Genomic DNA, 20,556 nt, shown 5'->3' on the forward strand with positions numbered 1-20,556 from the left:
CTCTCTAGTTTCTTTTTGGAGGCACTCAGGGCTATGAGTTTTCCTCTTAGGACTGCCTTCATTGTGTCCCATAAGTTTGGTTATGTTGTGACTTCTTTTTCATTAAACTCTAAAAAGTCTTTAATCTCTTTCTTTATTTTATCCTTGACCAAGGAATTATTGAGTAGAGTGTTGTTCAGTTTCCATCTGATTGTAGGCTTCCTATTATTTATGCTGTTATTGAAGATCAACCTTAGTCCGTAGTGATCAGATAGGATGCAGGGGATTATTTCAATATTTTTGTAACTGTTGAGGCCTGTTTTGTGATCAATTATATGGTCAGTTTTGGAGGAGGTACCATGTTGTGCTTAGAAGAAGATATATCCTTTTGTTTTATGACAAAATGTTCTGTAAACATCTATTAAACCTATTTGTTTCATAACTTCTGTTAGTGTCCATGTGTCTCTGTTTAGTTTCTCTTTCCAGGATCTGTCCATTAGCGAGAGTGGGGTGTTGAAGTCTCCCACTATTATTGCGTGAGGTGCAATGTGTGCTTTGAGCTTTACTAAAGTTTCTTTAATGAATGTGGCTGCCCTTGTATTTGGAGCATAGATATTCAGAATTGAGAGTTCATCTTGGTAGATTTTAACTTTGATGAGTTTGAAGTGCCCTCCTTTTCTTTTTTGATAACTTTGAGTTGGAAGTTAATTTTATTCAATATTTGGATGGCTACTCCAGCTTGTTTCTTTGGACCATTTGCTTGGAAAATTGTTTTATACCCTTTCACTCTGAGGTAGTATCTGTCTTTTTCCCTGAAGCGGGTTTCCTGTAAGCAGCAAAATGTTGAGTCCTGTTTTTGTAGCCAGTCTATTAGTCTATGTCTTTTTATTGGGGGATTGAGTCCATTGATGTTAAGAGAAATTAAAGAAAAGTAATTGTTGCTTCCTGTTATTTTTGTTGTTAAATTTTGGATTCTGTTCTTGTGGCTGTATTCTTTTAGGTTTGTTGAAGGATTAGTTTCTTGCTTTTTCTAGGGTGTAATTTCAGTCCTTGTGTTGGTTTTTTCCCTTTAGTATCCTTTGAAAGGCTGGATTCATGGAAAGATACTGTGTGAATTTGGTTTTATCATGGAATACTTTGGTTTATCCATCTATGGTAATTGAGAGTCTTGCTGGGTATAGTAGCCTGGGCTGGCATTTGTGTTCTCTTAGTGTCTGTATAACATCTGCCCATGATCTTCTGGCTTTCATAGTCTCTGGTGAGAAGTCTGGTGTGATTCTAATAGGCCTGCTTTTATATGTTACTTGACCTTTTTCCCTTATTGCTTTTAATATTCTATCTTTATTTAGTGCTTTTGTTGTTCTGATTATTATGTGTCAGGAGGAATTTCTTTTCTGGTCCAGTCTATTTGGAGTTCTGTAGGCTTCTTGTATGTTCATGGGCATCTCTTTCTTTAGGTTTGGAAAGTTTTCTTCTATAATTTTGTTGAAGATATTTGATGGCCCTTTAAGTTGAAAATCTTCATTCTCATCTGCTCCTATTATCCGTAGGTTTGGTCTTCTCATTGTGTCCTGGATTTCCTGGATGTTTTGAGTTAGGATCTTTTTGCATTTTGCATTTTCTTTGATTGTTGTGCCCATGTTCTCTATGGAATCTTCTGCACCTAAGATTCTCTCTTCCATCTCTTGTATTCTGTTGTTGATGCTCGCTTCTATGGTTCCTGATTTCTTTCATGGGGGTTCTATCTCCAGAGCTGTCTCACTTCAGGTTTTTTTTTTTTTATTGTTTCTACTTCCCTTTTTATGTCTTGGATGGTTTTGTTCAATTCCATCACCTGTTTGGTTGTGTTTTCCTGTAATTCTTTAAGGACTTCTACCTCTTTAGCAGTGTTCTCCTGTATTTTTTTTTTTTAGTGAGTTATTAATGCCCTTCTTAAAGTTCTCTACCAGCATCATGAGATATGATTTATATCTGAGTCTTGTTTTTCTGGTGTGTTAGGGTATCCAGGACTGGCTGAAGAGGGAGTGCTGGGTTCTGATGACAGTGAGTGGTCTTGGTTTCTGTTAGTAAGATTCTTAAGTTTGCCTTTCGCCATCTGGTAATCTCTGGCACTAGTTGTTATAGTTGTCTCTGGTTGGAGCTTGTTCCTCCTGTGATTCTGTTAGCCTCAGTCAGCAGACCTGGGAGTAGAGCTCTCTCTTGAGTCCCAGTGGTCAGAGTACTCTCTGCAGACAAGCTCTCCTCTTGCAGGGAAGGTGCACAGAGGTCTGGCTTTCAGACCTGCCTCCTGGCTGAAGATGAAGACCCGAAACAGGACCTGTCTCAGAAGATGTGTTGCCTCTGCAGTCCGCACACTCACCTGTACAGACTGGTCTCTGAGGGACCCGGGACACAATATGGCTCTCTTACCTGCTCTGGTGCTCAGAGCCCTCCCGGGTGTCAGGGAAGGTGCCCGGATGTCTGAAGACTGAAATGAGTTCTGTCCCAGAAGCTATGTCACTTCTGCCTGTCCCAGAAGCTGTGTCGCTTCTGCAGTCTGCACTCTCACCTGCGCAGACTGGTCTCTGAGGGACCCAGGACACAAGATGTCTCCCTCACCTGCTCCCCGGTTTTAGTAAATTTACAAGCAAGTTATAGACTAAAATTATACTTTTTACTAAAAAAATATACAAGAGGTAGACTAAAATACAGGCAGCATTCCACAACCACTTCAGGTGGAGTGGTAGAGATCAGTGCTTGCACGCCCCTTACATAAATATATCATATATTTATGAGATAAATTCTAAATTTAACTTTATATGAAGAGCAAAAAAGGTATTGACTTGTCCTGTGTCACTCAGAGACTATACAATAACTAGACTGTTTTCAATGAGTGAGTTTATTAAGTGTATACCAAACCAAGGTAAAAGGATACATAGGAAAAAACACAGTTGACTATGCAGCTACAATTGAGGACTCAATGGCTCTACTCTTGGGCTGTTTTGCTGTTCTTCTCCCACCTTGTCATAGAGTTGGGGGACTGTTTGGGGAACACTTGACACACACACACACACATGTTCAGGTCTGGAATACGGGAGGGTAATTCTGATGGGAGAGGTAGTTTCTCAGTGAGTTTGAACAGCACAGGACAATTTACCACTAATATAGATATAGATGTAGATGTAGATGTAGATATAGATTAGATATTAGTGATCTTGGATGTAACAAAGTTTCAGTCTTAATGTCATGCCTTTAAAGAGCCTATGCTAATAAAATGTTTGATATGATCTTTCCCGAGTTCATTATATTTGTAGTGATCTTACAAACTGATATTGTCATTTGCAGTTTGAAAGATGTTGGTTTGGATTTGTGTTCAATTCTGACTTGCAACACTTAGTGTATAATGCATAGACAACTAGCAATTTGCACCCGGTTTGGCAGTAAAGCAAACTGGTGCTGGGAAAAATTACAGGCTTAGGTATATACATGTGCACTAAGCCAGAGCTCCTAACAGGTAGCTATTTCACAACCCAGAGTTGGGGCATGCTACTTGCTTCATTAGAGATCTGAACTCAACAGGCACTCCAACAATATGGTACAGTGAACTGCTGAGCTGAGGCCAGAGCTTGGGCAACTGGGGCACTAACACAAGAACACAGAGCAGACATCTTATATCTACTCTAGAGGTATAATTCCTTTACCTCTGACTATAGATTTTGAGAGCAATAAACTGAGTTTGAGGGCAATAAAATTCAGCTCATCTGTGAAGCATCTCTTCATTTCAACATCCAAGAACAAGTTTTCTGTAACCCATGCATGGTGGTGAAATGGGTTGCTCATAAACATAGAAACAACCACTTGCTTAAGATCTGTTCTGCAAAGTAGTTGATGTCATCCTTAAGAAACAGAGTCTTTCTTTAGAAAGAAAAGGTGTACATTTCTGGGTAGATGTATAACTTGCTCTAGTGATAAGCTAAGCAAGTCTAACCAGACCCAAGTGCACTATGCCAAAAGGAAGTGATTGTATCTAATATGTGTGGCATTATGCCATTCAGACTAGAGCTTGCTCCCAGAAGCATCCACTTCTGAATTTCCTACGTCCTTGATGTAATGAGAAAACTGTTACAGGTGCAGATGGAGTGCCATCAAGAAGTTGCAGTCCCTCAGAGGTGACCATATGGCTCTCTCTCCCCTCTTAATACTTAATGATGGTCCTTGGGCATGCTCCAACTATTTAAAGAGATTAAGTTTCCAGAAAAATCATTTTCACACCAGTAAAGAAAGACTATGCTCAATAAAATGCATTTTATCACAACAATATTTTAACTTCTTTTAAATTGCATGCTTCATTTAGACTTAAATTATTTACTAAATATTTTAGTCAAAGACCCGATATCCTTGGTATGTGTTTTCTTTACCAGGAAGATATAATCAGTCTCAAAGACACGTCCCAGGTCTTAATTATATTAGTCAATGACAAGCTGACAACGCTAAGTCATAGTCAATGACTACATGGGGAAAGCCAGAGGAAAGCAGGACCTTTCATACAGCAGCCTCCAGTCCCCATCAATGTCACCTGATCACATGCCTTAAGCTGGATGTCCCCTCCAAATCAAACTTCCCCAGGGGCTGCTGCACCTGCCTCTGTTTCTTTGAAGTACACTTTCAAGATCCAGAAAGTTCTTGAGCTTGGAGGAAGTCATGAAGAACTTCCCCAGTCCCCCAGGGGGACTTCATTTGTTTCCACAAAACAGATGAATCCATCTTGGAAGTCTAAGTGACAAACTGTCCTGTGGAAGCATGTAGTTTGAAGATATGACTCCTTTCAGGGTGCTTAGCATGGCATGGTCATTTAGCCAAACACTTTGACCAGCAGGGGATGCTTTTAAAGTCCTATCCTTGTCTCCCATAAGATCTTCTGTGCTTACACCAGCCATGGGCTGTAGCCATTTGCACCAGGGCTAAGGTGCTGTACCTTTAAGAAACATTGAGAGTTATGGGGCAAAAAGCTCTTGTGCTCACGGACAGATTCCTCCTTCAGCCTCAGTTGTTCACAAAGGTGGGATGCGGTCCAATGAGGTGACAAAAGTGAGTTAATTTGGGGAGGGTGACTGTGGGATAAAATCAAACTTCCTCCTTTTTCCTCTAGACACAGATGCATAAGAACTTTAAAGAGTTTTGTATGTAGGAACTGTAGGGTGTGGTGACTCTGTGGGGAAAGCTCATTCTCCAAGCTTGAAGTTTATAAGGTTTATATGTAGGGACTATCAGGTAAGGTAAGAGGTACTGTGTAAGAGGTACTCGCTGTCAAGCTTGGTGACTTGAGCTCAATCCTTAGAACCCATATAGAGAAGGTGGGAAGAAAGGTCTACTTTCTCCATCAAGGCTTCAAGTCCCAAATACTACACAACTTCCCTCTGGTTGTTTGGATAAGGATGTTTTCTAGATTCTCCATAAAACCTTCCTGTGGTTGATTGAGTGAGAGCATCCTCTCTAGGCTCCATAACCTCCCTGTGGTTGAGTGACTGAGAGCATTCTCTATAGGCTTGGATATTTGAAGTCTCTTTCCCCCATTGGTGATGCTGCTTGGGGAAGTTTAGGGGGTGTGGCCTTGCTTAAAGAAGTAGTCACAGAGGACAAGCTCTGAGAAATCATGCCTGTGTCACCTGCAGTTCACTCTCTCTGCTTTGTGCTTGACAGTCAGGGTATGATCTCTCTGCTCCGGCTCAGGCTGCCTCCTGCTGCAAGCCTCCTTGCTGTATCAGCTCTCATCCCTCTGGACTGGAAAGCCAGAATGAGATTCATTCTCTCTCTCTCTCTCTCTCTCTCTCTCTCTCTCTCTCTCTCTCTCTCTCTCATTTTGCCTCTCATCATTCTTTTTGGTTTTGGTTCTAGTTTTTTGTTTTTGTTTTGTTTTGTTTTATCATAGCAGCAGAAAATTAACTAATACACTCTTCAAACAGTGCCACCAACCGAGGACCAACTATGCAGATACATAAGCCTGTGGAGGACATTTCTCATTCAAACCACCTCAGAGAAACACACAGCCAGCGGGAAGACAGGTGTAGCAGAGAGACTGGCTAGCCCTTGAGAGTGCAGGGGATTGTGTGCATACATACAATATCATCACAGTATCATCGTCTCTTCCATCTGCTCTCTCACATGACTGACTCTGGCCCAGACAGATCGCCTGCGATGATTTCCTTTCTGTAATGTCAGCTGAGTGTGAATGTTAGCCACATCTACAAAAAAACCTTTCCAGCAATGCCTAGACATGTGTTTGATTCAATAGCTGCAAAATACAGATCAGCCAAGCTGACAGAGAGAAGTGACCATCACAGGCCCCTGATTTCAAAATCATTATCAGCTGCTCCTCTGTGGTTTGGGAATGTGCTGGGAGCGATTATCTCACTAAGTGCTGTGAAGGGATGATGGAGAAACAGCCCCCAGAGTCTAGTGTGTAAGCTGCTCCCCAACCCCTGCCCTGTAAACTCAGGCCAGGTCTGAAAACTGCTTTCAGAAGACAGAAACTCACCGCAAAGATGGCACCAGGATCTGGGACAAACACACAAGGGAGGGGTAATACAATTTTTTTACATTAATTTTTACATGCTGGAGTTAATGTACTTGAAGACCTATTTGCTGACATCGTTCACCATGGTAAACTGGTGAAGTGAAAGTTCACTATTTAGACTTTATCCCAGGAAGTATTATCTCTGTCCTACCACTGAATCCAAATCAACAGGGTTTCAGTGGGTTGCACAGACTGACCACTTCTTTCCTGGATGGGTGGCATGTGGGGGCAATTATTAATAACAGGATGAGAAGTGTGAGGTTGTAAGTCTGATCTTCATCCACCATTTGTCAAAGGCAGAAGCCAGGAATTATTGTGTTCCTATGTTGCACTAGCACCAATAGATCCATGCCTAAGGGTAGACCGAGCTACAGTCTGCACCAGGACTTTAACAGCAGAATGGAGTTTCTGTACTCCAGCATTTTATTGAGTTTATAGCAGAGTCATCATCGCCCCTGTAACCTTACAACCCACCTGTTCCTTTCTTCAACACCATGGTCCCACCCACTCCTGTCTATAATGATCCAAGCACAAACTAGCCATGTTCTCAGCACCAGACCAAGATGTCATAGCATGCTGAGAGGTGTCCCTGCACATGAGCACACAAAGCCACAGAAGGAACTTTCCTTTCATCTGGAAATGGTGGGACTGGGAATAGCAGACAAAAGTCCAGAATGGCTCTCATTTAGCAACAGAGTCTGTCCCTAGTTGGAAGGTCCACCTACATTTGAGGGCTTGGTCTTGTTCACTGCTAGCTCATTGATTAAAATGCTTAACTCATTGGAAAATGCCTCTACAAGCCACTTGACCAAGTATCTGTGTGCTTTGGCCCAGGTAAATAAACACATGAAATTGATTCCTTTTCTCCATGCTGTACCAGGGACCTCCCGTTTCCCCTAGAAAGATGGGAGCTCTACACTGAACTGAGCCTTCCCCTCCCACTTGCTTCTCTCTCAAAACCTTTGCAGTCATGGTCATGGTCATAGGCAGAATCTTCACCCTGAACCTTCTAGCTCTCAGTGGGGAAAGCCCCACAAAGGGCATAGTTAACTAACTGGTTTCTGTAAAGAGTAGTGTGAAACAGAAATAATTTTTCTTTGTCTTGTGAGTAGAGATACCTCCTGCTGTTTGCTTCAGAAGACAGAGGGAGAACATCTCTGAAATTTAGGAGAAAAGGCGAAGGACCTGAGCTAATCTAAACTTTCATATGAGGCCTATCTAAATTATCTGCCAAGTGTCATTTGCCTACTCTTTGTATGTGCATCCACAATCACAGAATCCCCTGTTTCTCTGAGCTTCATATGGTAAAATTTGGACCAAGAGCTTCACACCAAGTTCTAGTTTTTACTGCCCATTAGCCTATGTTCTCAAAGAGTATCTCAATGTCCCCAGATTCCCCTCCTCACAGAAGGGGACATTACCAGAAGTGGCTGCTCACTTAGCAGGCAGGCAAGCTCTATGCTGATCCAATGGAGATACGTCAGGAAGATTCTGTGGCCCTTAAATGGTGCCCATCCACAGAGGACACAAAGAAGCCATAAGAAATTAGAAAGTGCTTTAGCTAAAAGACACACACACACACACAAACATATTCACATATGCACACATACACACATATACACACATATACCACATACACATCCACACATTCACATGCACACACAATACATACATAACCATACATATACACATATACACACACACAAATGCATACACATATACACACATACACAACCATACATGCACCACATACACACACATAGACACAAACATATACACATACATATACACATACATATACACATATGCACTCACACAAATGGGAACATATACACACACACACATATACACACACACACCACATACACACACATAAAAATACATACACATATTTATACAAACACACATATAAATACATACACACATACACATACACACATATACACACACACACACACATACATACATACAGAACATCACACACATACACATATATACACACAAAAATGTGAACATATATATACACAATACACACATATATATACATACACACATATAAACACATACACTATATATACACATGTACATGCACACACACATACACACATACATATATACATATACACACACAAATGCGAACATATATACACACACATACACCACACACAGACAAATACATACATATATGTATACATACACACATATAAACACATATACCACATACACACATACACATGCACATATACACACATACACATACATATACACACAAATGCGTACATATATACACACATATACACACATACACACAAACACATACACACACACACACACACACACACTTGCTCACCAGCAATGCCCCCATAAGGACAAGTTTTAAGGAAGTACTTTAAGAGCTTGCCCTGTGAACAACCCCACATTCAAAAAATTCACAGTATTTCCAGGAGGGAAAATGCTTCTAATTAATGCAGGAAATTTCTTGTTGAAATCCTATACATTTCCAGTGCAGCTGATACACCATTCTAGTGTGAGTGCACACATGCATCCTGTAGCATCCTCTTCGGATCTGACACTGATGTAGCATGCTCACCTGCATTGTCAATGGAAAGACTCCCCCCAGCCCCATGCTGGCATGTCAGTCTCCTCGTGGTAAACTGAGTCTCTCCCAGGACCTGCCCCCTATGCTGGCAGGAGGCAATGAAAACCTCCTGTAGTGGAGATACTGGTCCTTTCTCTGCCTCCAATACATGGTGGCAGGTTTATTTTCTCAGCCTCCTTAATGTCTGGCATCCTGCCTGCTCAGCTGCTGGGAAGGTCCCCTGGGATTTGACACCATCCACTTTCCTCATCCCAGAAGCAAATCGGAACCAGATCACCAGCACACACGGCTGCTTTCCCTTTAATCAAGTTCATTCGCAGTTACAGTAATGGCTTGACAGTTTGAAAGCTAACTACCAAACCAGAAAGTGGTTTGGGGTTAATGGCAAGTAAAGTTGTGTCAGCTTAGGAAAAACGTGGTGATTTATGCACAAGAGCTGTTCAAAGGGTACAGGCTCCCTGTCCCTGCGTCAAGGGGTCCTCTCGGCACCCACTCACCCAGACAGGTCGCCTTGATCATTGGCAGGAACCTGCTGTTGAGTCTGATTTAGTTGTGGTTTTTATTTGCCCCAATCAGATCAGGGCCCTGATAATTTTCTATGTTGCTCATGGTGCTGGTTCCAGTCTCTGTTGAACATCAGTGGAGCAGCCCAGGTGGAACACCAAGGCACTAATGACAATGACAAACAAGCCTCATCTTAGGTGGAGAAAATCTGAGATGGGCAAGGACTGGGACTGGAATGTGTTAGGAATGGGGGTAAGATGTGTTGGTCAGAGCTCTCAAAGGAATCTCTCTGAGTGGTGTTGCTATGGGGGGGGGGGAAGAGTTGTGTGTGTGTGTGTTTGTGTATGAGTGTGTGTATATGTGTATGTTACTATGTGTGTGTGTGTGTATGTGTCTGTGTATGTGAACGAGTGTATGTGTGTGCATATATGGGGTGTATGTGCATGGTGTATGTGTATTTGTGTGGTATGTGAGTATGTGTATGAGTGGTATGTGAGTATGTGTATGAACGTGTATATATGCAGTATGTGAGTGTATAGATGTGTATGTTGGTATGTGTGTGTAAGTGTATGTATATATATATATATATATATATATATATATATATATATGTTGCGTGTGAGTGTGTATGTATACATGAGTGTACCTGTCCATGTGTGTGAATAAGTGTGTATATGTGCATATATGGTATGTGTGAGTGTGTGTGTGTGGTGTGTAAATATGTGAGTGTATGTATATGTGGTCTGTGAGTATACATGTGTATGAGGGTGTGTATATGGTGTGAGTATGTATATGTGGTGAATGAGTGTGTAAGTGTGTAAATATGTGAGTGTGCATACATGTGAGTTTGTGTATGTGAGAGTATGTGTTTAGTGTGCCTGTATGTGTTATATGTGAGTATATATGTATGTGTGTTGAGTGTGTGTATATGGTACATGTGAGTATATGTGAGTGTATGTGTGTGTGAGTGTGTGTGTGTGTGTGTATGTGTGTGTGTGTGTGTATAGCTTCCCAGAAGTCTCTACATCATCCCGTCTTACCTTCTTCCACATATCCACCTGTGCTTCCCCAAAAGTCCTGGTCCCTGCAGACAAATGTTTATGGCCTACTACTAGCTTGGTCCTAGTAGTCTCTTGAGTTTCCCTTTCAAGAGAATAAGCATCAAAGACATCTCAGAAGCCATTTTCTCCCCCAAATATTTAAATCCATGTGATCTCTGTCTCTTTCTTTAAGGGACTGTGCACATATGTGTACACACTCACCCAACCATCCACAGACATGCACACATGCACACACATTCACATGTTCACACATGTATACACACACACACACACACACACATACACACACGAGAAGCAGGGAGAGACAGAGCTACTTCAGTGTTTTCAGGGTTGATCAATACTTTGATTTTACAATCGTCAGCACTGAGAACATCACTTCCATAACTACACATTGCAAAATGGCTGAAGCATGTTTAGGATCATTTCAGAGACTGATGGAAGGTCTGTCCTAATGCCACACCAAAATTCAGTGATGCGGGGAAGTGGAGCACAGAGATGTGGGCACACATGCATCTGTGTCTGGAGAGTTGAGGGCAGATGCGCCTGTTTGTGCTGGGCTGAGGGCAATTTCAGTGTTGTTCCTCAGAAATCATCTACTATTTTATTTTATTTTATTTTATTTTATTTTATTTTATTTTATTTTATTTTTAAGACAAAGTCTCTCTTGGAGAGTAGTCCACCACAAAGGCCAGGCTGTAAGGGTCTGCCTCCCTCTGCTCCCCAGGCTTTACATAGATTCTGGGTGTCTCACTTGGATCTTCCTGCTCATGAGGTAAGCTCTTTACCAACTGAAACATTTCACCCAGCTCCAATCATAACTTTTTAAAAGACGAAGTTCAAGTTAGCAACTCAAGCCATAATTTTTCAAATCAAATATTCTATTACAATCCAATTGAAAGATGTAGTGTGATGCTCGAATATCAGTGTTTTCTGTTATGAAGGTATTCTGTTTCTATAAGACCTGAAATATTTTTTTATGTCTTAAAAACACTGCAGTTTGTAATGTCCAGTGATCTTGACTCTAGCAGGGGCAGCATCTGTTGGTTGGTGATGTGGATGACCACACAATGGAAAGTGCTAGTGTCCTGTGTTCAGAACCAAGGACTTGGTGAAGTCTGGAGACTTAACACACACAGGACAGATGAGCCAGAAACCACTGATTCGTAACACATTTGATTTTTAATTAATTTTTGGTTGTTACATGTTTGACATATTTTGATGTCTCCATATCTCTGGTGGCCTTCAGGTTTGTTAATGCAACCAACAGTTTAGAATCTGGGGTGTAGAGAGTGGGCTGTTCCAGGTTCTTAAGGAAGCTAGTGGCTTTCACAACACAAGACTGCCTTTAGTAATACATTGGATCTGTCTAGATGGTATTGGGGGAGAGATCTCCACTGACCCTGCCCTTTCCTTGGAGCAAGGGCTGGATCCTGGCATTTTGCTACTGAGGTGTCAGAGCCTGTTCAAAGTCTGCTTCGCTAAAGCCCCTGGCTTATGTCACTCTGTGAACTTCTGAGAAAGTTACAGCAGCATTGTGCTTTTATGGCCTCACTCTGTTTGCTAATAGGATTGATAAAGAAAGCTTGGAGGATGAAAACATGTCCTACCCGAGCTAGTGGACCAGGAGCTGGTACCGATAACCAAGGGCCCAAATACATGTTCCTGTGCTAGAATGTTCATAGCTTTAAATGAATGGAATTGGCAACTGTCAAAGGTCAACAATTTGCCAAAGGCAATGTGTTTCAAAAACTTTTATTTATTGACTTGGTGGGGTAAGAAGGTCACATGGTACAATTGGGGGAGGCGGGTCAGAGGACAACCTGCAGGAGCCAGTTCTTTCCTTCTGCCACAAGTCCACAGGCTATCATCAATTGGATGCAAGTACCTTTCTCTGCTGATCCCTCTTGCCAGCCTCTAAGACAGTGTTTTTAATCAAGGTTTCTGGTTGTGTCATCCAGTCTCCATCGACATAGAGGGAACACTGGGCTCCTGGCTGTGATGTATGGGTTCCTGAGGCTGGAAGTAAGAAGGATGGAGACAGTGCTCTTGGGTCTCTAGCTATAACCCCCAGGTAAAACGTATGGTCATGGAGTGGACTTAACACAAGCTCTCTCTAAGTGGCCTTATTAACTGTGCTTACTGGAAAAAACTAGAACAAAAGCTGTAGTTACTGAGTCTAGGTTTGGGTGATTTCATGACTCATTCTGTCACAAAGGAGCAGCAGGACTGGAGAAGGCAGCTGGGGAGCCAAGCATAAAGTCTGGTTGGCTTTGGAAAATATAAGGAAATGTAGAAATGATCAGTTTAGTCAGAGAATCAAAAAGAACTAAAGACGCTTGTACAGCTACAGAAATCAGACGATTTCTTAATACCCTGAGATGAACTTAGGGTCTCCACACTGTGAGGTGGGTTCAGGGTCTTCACACTGTGAGGGGGCCTCAGGGTCTTCACTCTGTGAGGTGGGCTCAGAGTCTTCACACTGTGAGGTGGGCTCAGGGTCTTCACACTGTGAGCTGGACTCAGGGTTTTCACACTGTAAGATGGGCTCAGGTCTTTATAATGTGAGCTGAGCTCAAGCTCTTGGCACTTCCAGGTCTGTGTGTGGGATCCTGTGGGGACATCCTTATTTACCATTGTTCCTTATCTGAGAAAGACTCACGGTCCTCACAGGCAGCTGCAAGTGCGAATGATCAGAATGCACTTCCAGTGGGAGAAGACATCAAACCTGAGACCTCGGCAGAGCAACCTCTTCACATGTGTAGACCAAAGGCCAACAGGAAAATTGCAGGCTATAAGCATGTACCGTACTTGCTTCCATGCTTGTTTCTGTTGCAGTCCAACCCTTCCCTCTACCCTGGGGATCTATATCTACATGACCATGGCATGCTTACCTCAGAGTTGTCTAAGACCCGGACTGCACGCAGACAGTGACAGTTGGAAACATCTTCCGTAATCCATGTTGATCCTGTCCTTAGTTATTAACACTGTAACCACAGGTCCAAGAACAGGGAGATGTTGATAGAAGGGAACATGGCTACAGATACATTTTCCAAGTGAGGAAAACTTTGATTATTCATGTAAACATATGGAGAGCTTTCTGTCTCCATGGTGATGTAGCTCTTACGCTTTCAGGAGACATCTGGATTCATTTGCATGTGCTCTCTCTCTCTCTTTCTCTTTCTCTCTCTCTCTCTCTCTCTCTCTCTCTCTCTCTCTCTCACACACACACACACACACATACACACACACATACACTCACATATACACACATACACACTCACATATGTATACACATGCACCCACAAATACACATATACATAAATGTATATATACAATCTCACACACATATACACATACTCTCACATACACACATAAACACACATATACACACATGCACAATACACATATACACACATACACACACATGTACATATACAATCTCACATATACACATACATATACACATACACCTACATACATAAACATACATATGCACACACACACACACACACACACACACACACACACACACACACCTGCTGATGAAAGCCCGGAAAAGGAAGCCAAGCACAACTCGACCCTGCTGGTCCTCAGTCTGCCCATGTGTCCCCTGCCTCCACCCCAGTAAGAAAGTCACCTGGAAGCACTTCCCCTTTCATGATTGGCTGCATTTCCTTTCAGCAGTGGCTTGCACTGCCCTGCCTTGTGCTAATGTGTGGCGTTTGACTGACATCTTGAATGAGCTGCTAAGGCGAGAGTTTATTTTAACAAAGACAGGATTGAGAGAGGTTAGTCCCTTGCTTCACTTCCTAGTGTCAAAAAAATTTGCTCTGTTTTGATACTTGCCTTTGTTCCCTCCATTGGGGAATTAAACCCTATGATAAACAGACATTACAACTTGTTTCGGGAAGTGAGAGGCTGTGGCTATGACGGATGCCCCTGGCTTGCTCTAGGCTGCCATTCTGTAATTGCTGCCACCAGGCACAGCATAAACCCACCTGCCTTCAGCCCTCTTTTTGGACAATGTGGCCTTTAGAATCCTTCTGCTCACCTCTGAGCTGATTTTAACAACTCCCTAGCCGTGTCCCCAGGCTAGCTATCTTGGCTCTAAATCCTCCCATCGTGTAAAATCTAGTTGCTTAGGTAACTCTTTACTCCCTGGATACAATGTTCTGTGATTCCTGCCCTCATGCTGGCCCACAGGGTTTGAAGAAAGAATCGCCTCATTTACTCTGAGGTCTACTCCAGGTCCTCATTCTTTCTCCATAAAGGGAGAAGGCAAAACTCACACAGGAGGTACTACCAAGAAGTAGCTCTTCTGTCTCTAACATAGATTCACTCCCTTACAATTGCATAAAACCCATTTTCTTTTCTTTCTTTTCTCTCTTTTTGGGGGGTATTATGTTTGCAGCTTTCTCTTTACCATTTGGAAGAAGGCTTTCGGATGGCAAGAAAGGAATATTTTCTGTTTTGTTGTTGTTTGTTTGTTTGTTTGTTTGTTTGTTTGGTTTGGTTGTTTCAGGTATTTGAGTCAGTCTTTCTTTCTCTTCCTTTCTCTCTCTCTCTCTCTCTCTCTCTCTCTCTCTCTCTCTCTCTCTCTCTCTCTCTCTCTCCCTCTCCTTTCTTGGTGGAAAAGATATTTCTTAGTTGATCAGTGAATAGAAACTCCTCTGTCATCTAGTTTCCAAAGTTTTAACTCTGCTCCCAGGTCTGACAAACCATGCTTAATACTGAAGCATCCACGCCTGAGCCCTTGCTCCTATCACAACAGATTTGAGCTGGAAAGGAACTGGCTTAATGTACCCAGTAGTGGGGCCAACCTCCTTTGCTGCAGCAGCAAAATATACTTGATTGCAACTTCTGCTTTAAGCTCTGTTCATTGGAATTGTCTCATTGGGGGTTCTGAGGGAGAATTAGAGAGACAAGCAGAAAACAAACTCACTTCATTGCTCCTGGATTTTGTCACACCCTTGAACAGAATGCTCCCCTGCTCTAGAACAATCAGGCCACACTTCTGTAAGAACAATGGAAAAGCATGAACTATGCTTTGGAAACTTGCAGTGCTAGGTTAAGTAGGTATCCCTCTTGTTCAGCTCATTAGCAAAGGTTGTGTAAGTCTTGAGTGTGTATGTCTGTTGTGAGCATATCTTTTGAAAGAAAAAAAAAGGACTATGATTTGGGGGTATTAACACGTGGTGTTACTCATACCACATACCCCGCTCAGTTTTAACATATCATGACTGATGGATGGGACTCCCACCAAACACACTGTGAAGCAGAGGGAGGAGCTTCAGGGTCCCCAAGGCATCCCTTTGAAGGTTTTTCTTGCATAAGGATGCAAACATCTGATGCTATTTAAGTTACTCAGAGAGATTGCACATGGGTAAAGAGCACCCCCCCCCCCCAGAGAAGCAGAATGGAACAGCCACTTTCACTGCAGGTCTCCCCTTTACTTTTGATATTCCTGAGAACCACTGGGATAACCTCAGTGGTCATACAAGATATGTGGGTTTTATACATCCATACCCCTGGGGGAAATTCTCCTGTGTCCTTATTCTTTTACATTGCAACTATGTGTGCTTACTTGTGTCTGGTCCCCCTCATCCTTTATATTGTAACGATGTGTGTTTGCATGTCCATGCATCCCTCATCTTTTACAATGTAACTATGTGTGTCTGCATGTGCACAGGCATACACTTTGCATCTCTGGCCTCCTAATCCACCCCCACCCCCAGCCCTTTACTGCACAGCTCTCCGCAGTACTAGCCCATGAAGACATCTGGCTTGGCAAGATGGCTTATCCCAAGGTGAATTAGGCTCAAGTACTTTTCACAATCACCCTACAGTGTTGAGTACTTAGTCAAGTGAGAAAAAGAGTCACATCTCTCCTCTAAAATTTCTGTGTAAATTCAGTGGACAGTCTTCTCCCTCTACACTGTTTATTCTCTACCCTCATGCTGTGCTCTCTCTCAGTCTACATCATGCCCAGTCTTTGCAGCCTCAGGCAGGGATCTTTCTCCTGAGTACTGGTATCTTGAGGATCATGTTTAGTTTGGGACCAGGGACAGAAGACTGGGGCACATATTTTACATATCAAAGAAGACCTGACCTCTGAGTTCTCCCAGCATCCCTCAGTCCTTACCAGTGATATCATGCCCCTAACCCTGAAATTTCCAGCCCAGGGATGGGATGGAAGGATCTATCTATCTATCTATCTATCTATCTATCTATCTATCTATCTATCTATCCCCTTTTCTCTCTCCCCCCACCTCTTTCCATAGTGATTCCCTGGACCTCAATCTTTGGGGACAGTGAACTCACTCCAGAGCAACTTCCCAATAAACCTGCCTTTAATCTAATCTAATCTGGCTTGTGTTAATTCATTTCACTGGCAATGAAGAAATAACCTATCAGGTCTAATTTCTGGCTCTAACACTGGCAGGGGGCATGAATTTGTTCTCGCAGAGGACTAGTCAGGAAGAGCATCACTTAGATGGCAGTCCCGGAGAGCCTATTCCAAGCTGGGCTACAGCAATCTCCAAGTCTTAACAGCCAAGCCATCAGTTTTGTGAATTCACTCTCTACTCTCGGTCTTATCCTTTGCGTTATCCTTTGTCTTAGGCCTTGACCCTTTTTACTACACAGTCATATTTAGACAATAGGACCTGGGTGCTAGTGTGCTTTCTGCTGCTGGGTAGCCAGCGAGTGTGTAGCCCCTCATCTATCTTATGAGGTTATGTGTGAGCTCACACTCAAGGCCGCAAACAGTAAGCAGACCTAGGTTTCTAGATGTGGTGGTCCAGGTTGGCACTGACCCCTGTCTTTTCATGTGGCTTCTCCATTAAAGACATGCAAGCCCCATCCTCACCAGCAATCTTACAAAGCAGCTGAGTGAATTCTCCATTTGTCTTTCAAGCACTAGATCCTTGACTAAAGCCCCTAGCATGCCAAAGCATCGTTGTTGGATTATATTGAAGTTCTTAATTATAAAAGTGACTTGCTTAGCGTTAGCACTCGAGTTCTGTAGGAGGCATCTCCAGGCCTCCTTCATATTAGGCCTCTCTTTTGTCGAGGGGATATATATATATATATAGAGAGAGAGAGAGAGAGAGAGAATACGCTGTTTTCATGCACACCAGAAGAGGTCATCAGATCCCATTTCAGATGCTTGTAAGCCACCATGTGGTTGCTGGGAATTAAACTCAGGACCTCTGGAAGAGCAGCCAGCGTTTTAAAACTCTGACCCATCTCCCTAGCCCTGCATCCAGACTTTTTAAATGGATAGGTTGCAAACATCCACTGAAGTCTCCTCCTTTACCTTCGCCCCCTCCAGCTCCTCTGGGGAGCTTCATATTTGTCAACTGTCTTACCTCCTGCTTCAGAAGCACTGGTGATCCACGCTTTGCTTTCTGTCTTCCTCTGAGTCACACTTTCCCCAACCGCCGCCTCCTGCACATTCTGCCTCTCTTTTGTTGAGGATTGAGTTGTGTTTTATCATCTAATCCTTTCCAAATACTGTGTACCTTTCTACATGATGGCCACTCCCGACAAGGCCAGGGAGATGAGAGAGCTGGGAGCCACATCTGAAAGGGTTGCACAATCTGTTGTGTCAACAGAGGAGTGAGGCTAGGACTTGCTTCATTTAGGGATGAATGCACCTCTGTTGTGTTTCTAAGAGAAAGAGAGAGGGCAGAAGCCTGTGAGCATTTAGCCTGCCCTGTCTGCCTGTCAATCACATTTGCTTGGGGGTTGCGGGGTAGGAAGATTAAAGGAGAGTAGTCTAAAGGGAGAGGCACAAATAAAAGAAAGATAGGCGTAGCTCCAAATACCACACACTTTCTATCACACAGTGGGATAATTACAGTTGCAGTGTCCACTCACTGGAGGAATGTGACTCGAGCTAAGGCATCTGCATTTCTGGCTTCCATCTAGGCTGCACAAGTCTGTCTGTCTGTTATCTCTTCCTTCCTTCCTTCCTTCCTTCCTTCCTTCCTTCCTTCCTTCTCGTTTTCTTTTTTTCTTTCTTTTGAATACTGTACAACCTTTAAAGAAAAATATATTCAGGGATTTTCTTCCCCTTGCTTGCTCAGTGAGCGACTCATTTGCATCAGCTTGTCAAGAGTTATGACATTTAATGTTATTAATGTCACTTCCATTATTCCAGGGGATCTCAGCTGCCTTCACCTACACAGTGTAAGTGTTTCTGATTACATGACCATAACTAGAGACCCCAAGGAGATGAGAAGCAAACACGGAGCTTCGTGCTGAGGGGAGGCCAGCCTGAGAGCACCCTGTGTCATTCACCACCATGAGTCTGAAAATATATTCACTCAGATGTCAGAAGCATTGCATGCATGCAGGCATTTCCAGGAAAACACACACAGACACACACACACAGACGCTCAACACAACACATACACAGGCACACACTTGCTTATTTCTTTATTATAGGAATTCAGTGTAATTTAACAAACAATGGCAGTCAACACTTCTATGTCCATATTTTTTTTAAAAAAGATAAATTTACTTCAAGGAATGAACAGTAGGTCCAAAGATGGTCAGAAATCTGTAGTCAGGAGGGGTGAATCCTAAGGCATAGCACCCATCACATTCTAGAGTTAATGATGAAAATGGAAACTACCGGGTTCAACAGTGACATTCATGTGTCAGTCATAAAAATTTATTATTTGACATGCGAAATTGTAACACAATCAGAATGGTTGCTGTTAGCTTAACTAGGGAAACATGAATAATTTTAATATAATTACATTTTATATTTGGAAGAACTTAAAACTGAACAAGATTTGAATAAAGCCAAATCTTTTAAAATTGTATCAGACCTAAAATTCTATACTGTGCACACAAGTGCCTGAAGTAATATTATTCTAAACACTTACAAAACTGTAAAAGTAACTTAGTAAACTACCTGAACTCAGTAGTGTATTTCTGTCAGCCTTTTAATGTTTCATTGTATTTATCTCTCACCATCTTTACCTGTCTCTACATTGAGGTATCCAGAGATCAATAGATCGATCGGAAAATGGAGAAAAGGAATGCTTGTTACACACTTGCCAACACATACATAATACCAATATATGCCCAGGGTGTCAACCGAGCATCAGGCCCATACACAGATAGTGTGGTGTCAGGGACTTAACACTCAGCTCTGTAAGGTGGCTGTCAGGTGGCCCTGCCCTTAGTGTAGCCTCACTAAGTCTCTGTTGAGATGGTGGCTGCTTTCATCTTTGGTATTTAATATCCATGGACAATGCAATGTCTCAGTCAACCATTTTATTGAAAAGTTGCAAAACTACATTTAACTTCATCCCTCTCTTCTAAACTCACAAATTGGCTTCATTCACCTAGTCAACTGAATTATCTAAATTTTCATTGAACACTTTTCATGTTTGTGTGTGTGTGTGGGGGGGGTGTATGTATGCATCGTGTATGTCCGGAGGACAGAAGTGGTCATCAGATACCTGGAACTGAAGTAGTGGGTAGTTGTGAGCTACTGTGGGTGCTAAGAACTGAGCCTGCATCCTCTGCAAGAGCAGCAAGTGCTCTTAACAGCTGAGCCATCTCTCTGCCCACAACCACACAACAGTTTAAGGAAGGAAGAGACTCAGAATGGGAGCTGACACAGAAGTCACCTGCAGTGCTGGGCCAGTTGTGAGCTCTTGGTTCGTTTTCTCCTCTCATTCAATGAGGGACCACTGCTTTGCTTTTCAGTTCTCGGTCACACCATGTGACTGTACCCACCATTTCTATTCCCTGTGTGCCTCTGTCTGCTTCATGCATGTGGTCCCTAAAACACATACTTGCATCCATTGATCTTCACAACTTGGACTTGTCTAACTGCA

This window comes from Mus caroli, chromosome 13 (genome assembly GCF_900094665.2).
Source record: "Mus caroli chromosome 13, CAROLI_EIJ_v1.1, whole genome shotgun sequence".
Classification (NCBI taxonomy): domain Eukaryota; kingdom Metazoa; phylum Chordata; class Mammalia; order Rodentia; family Muridae; genus Mus; species Mus caroli.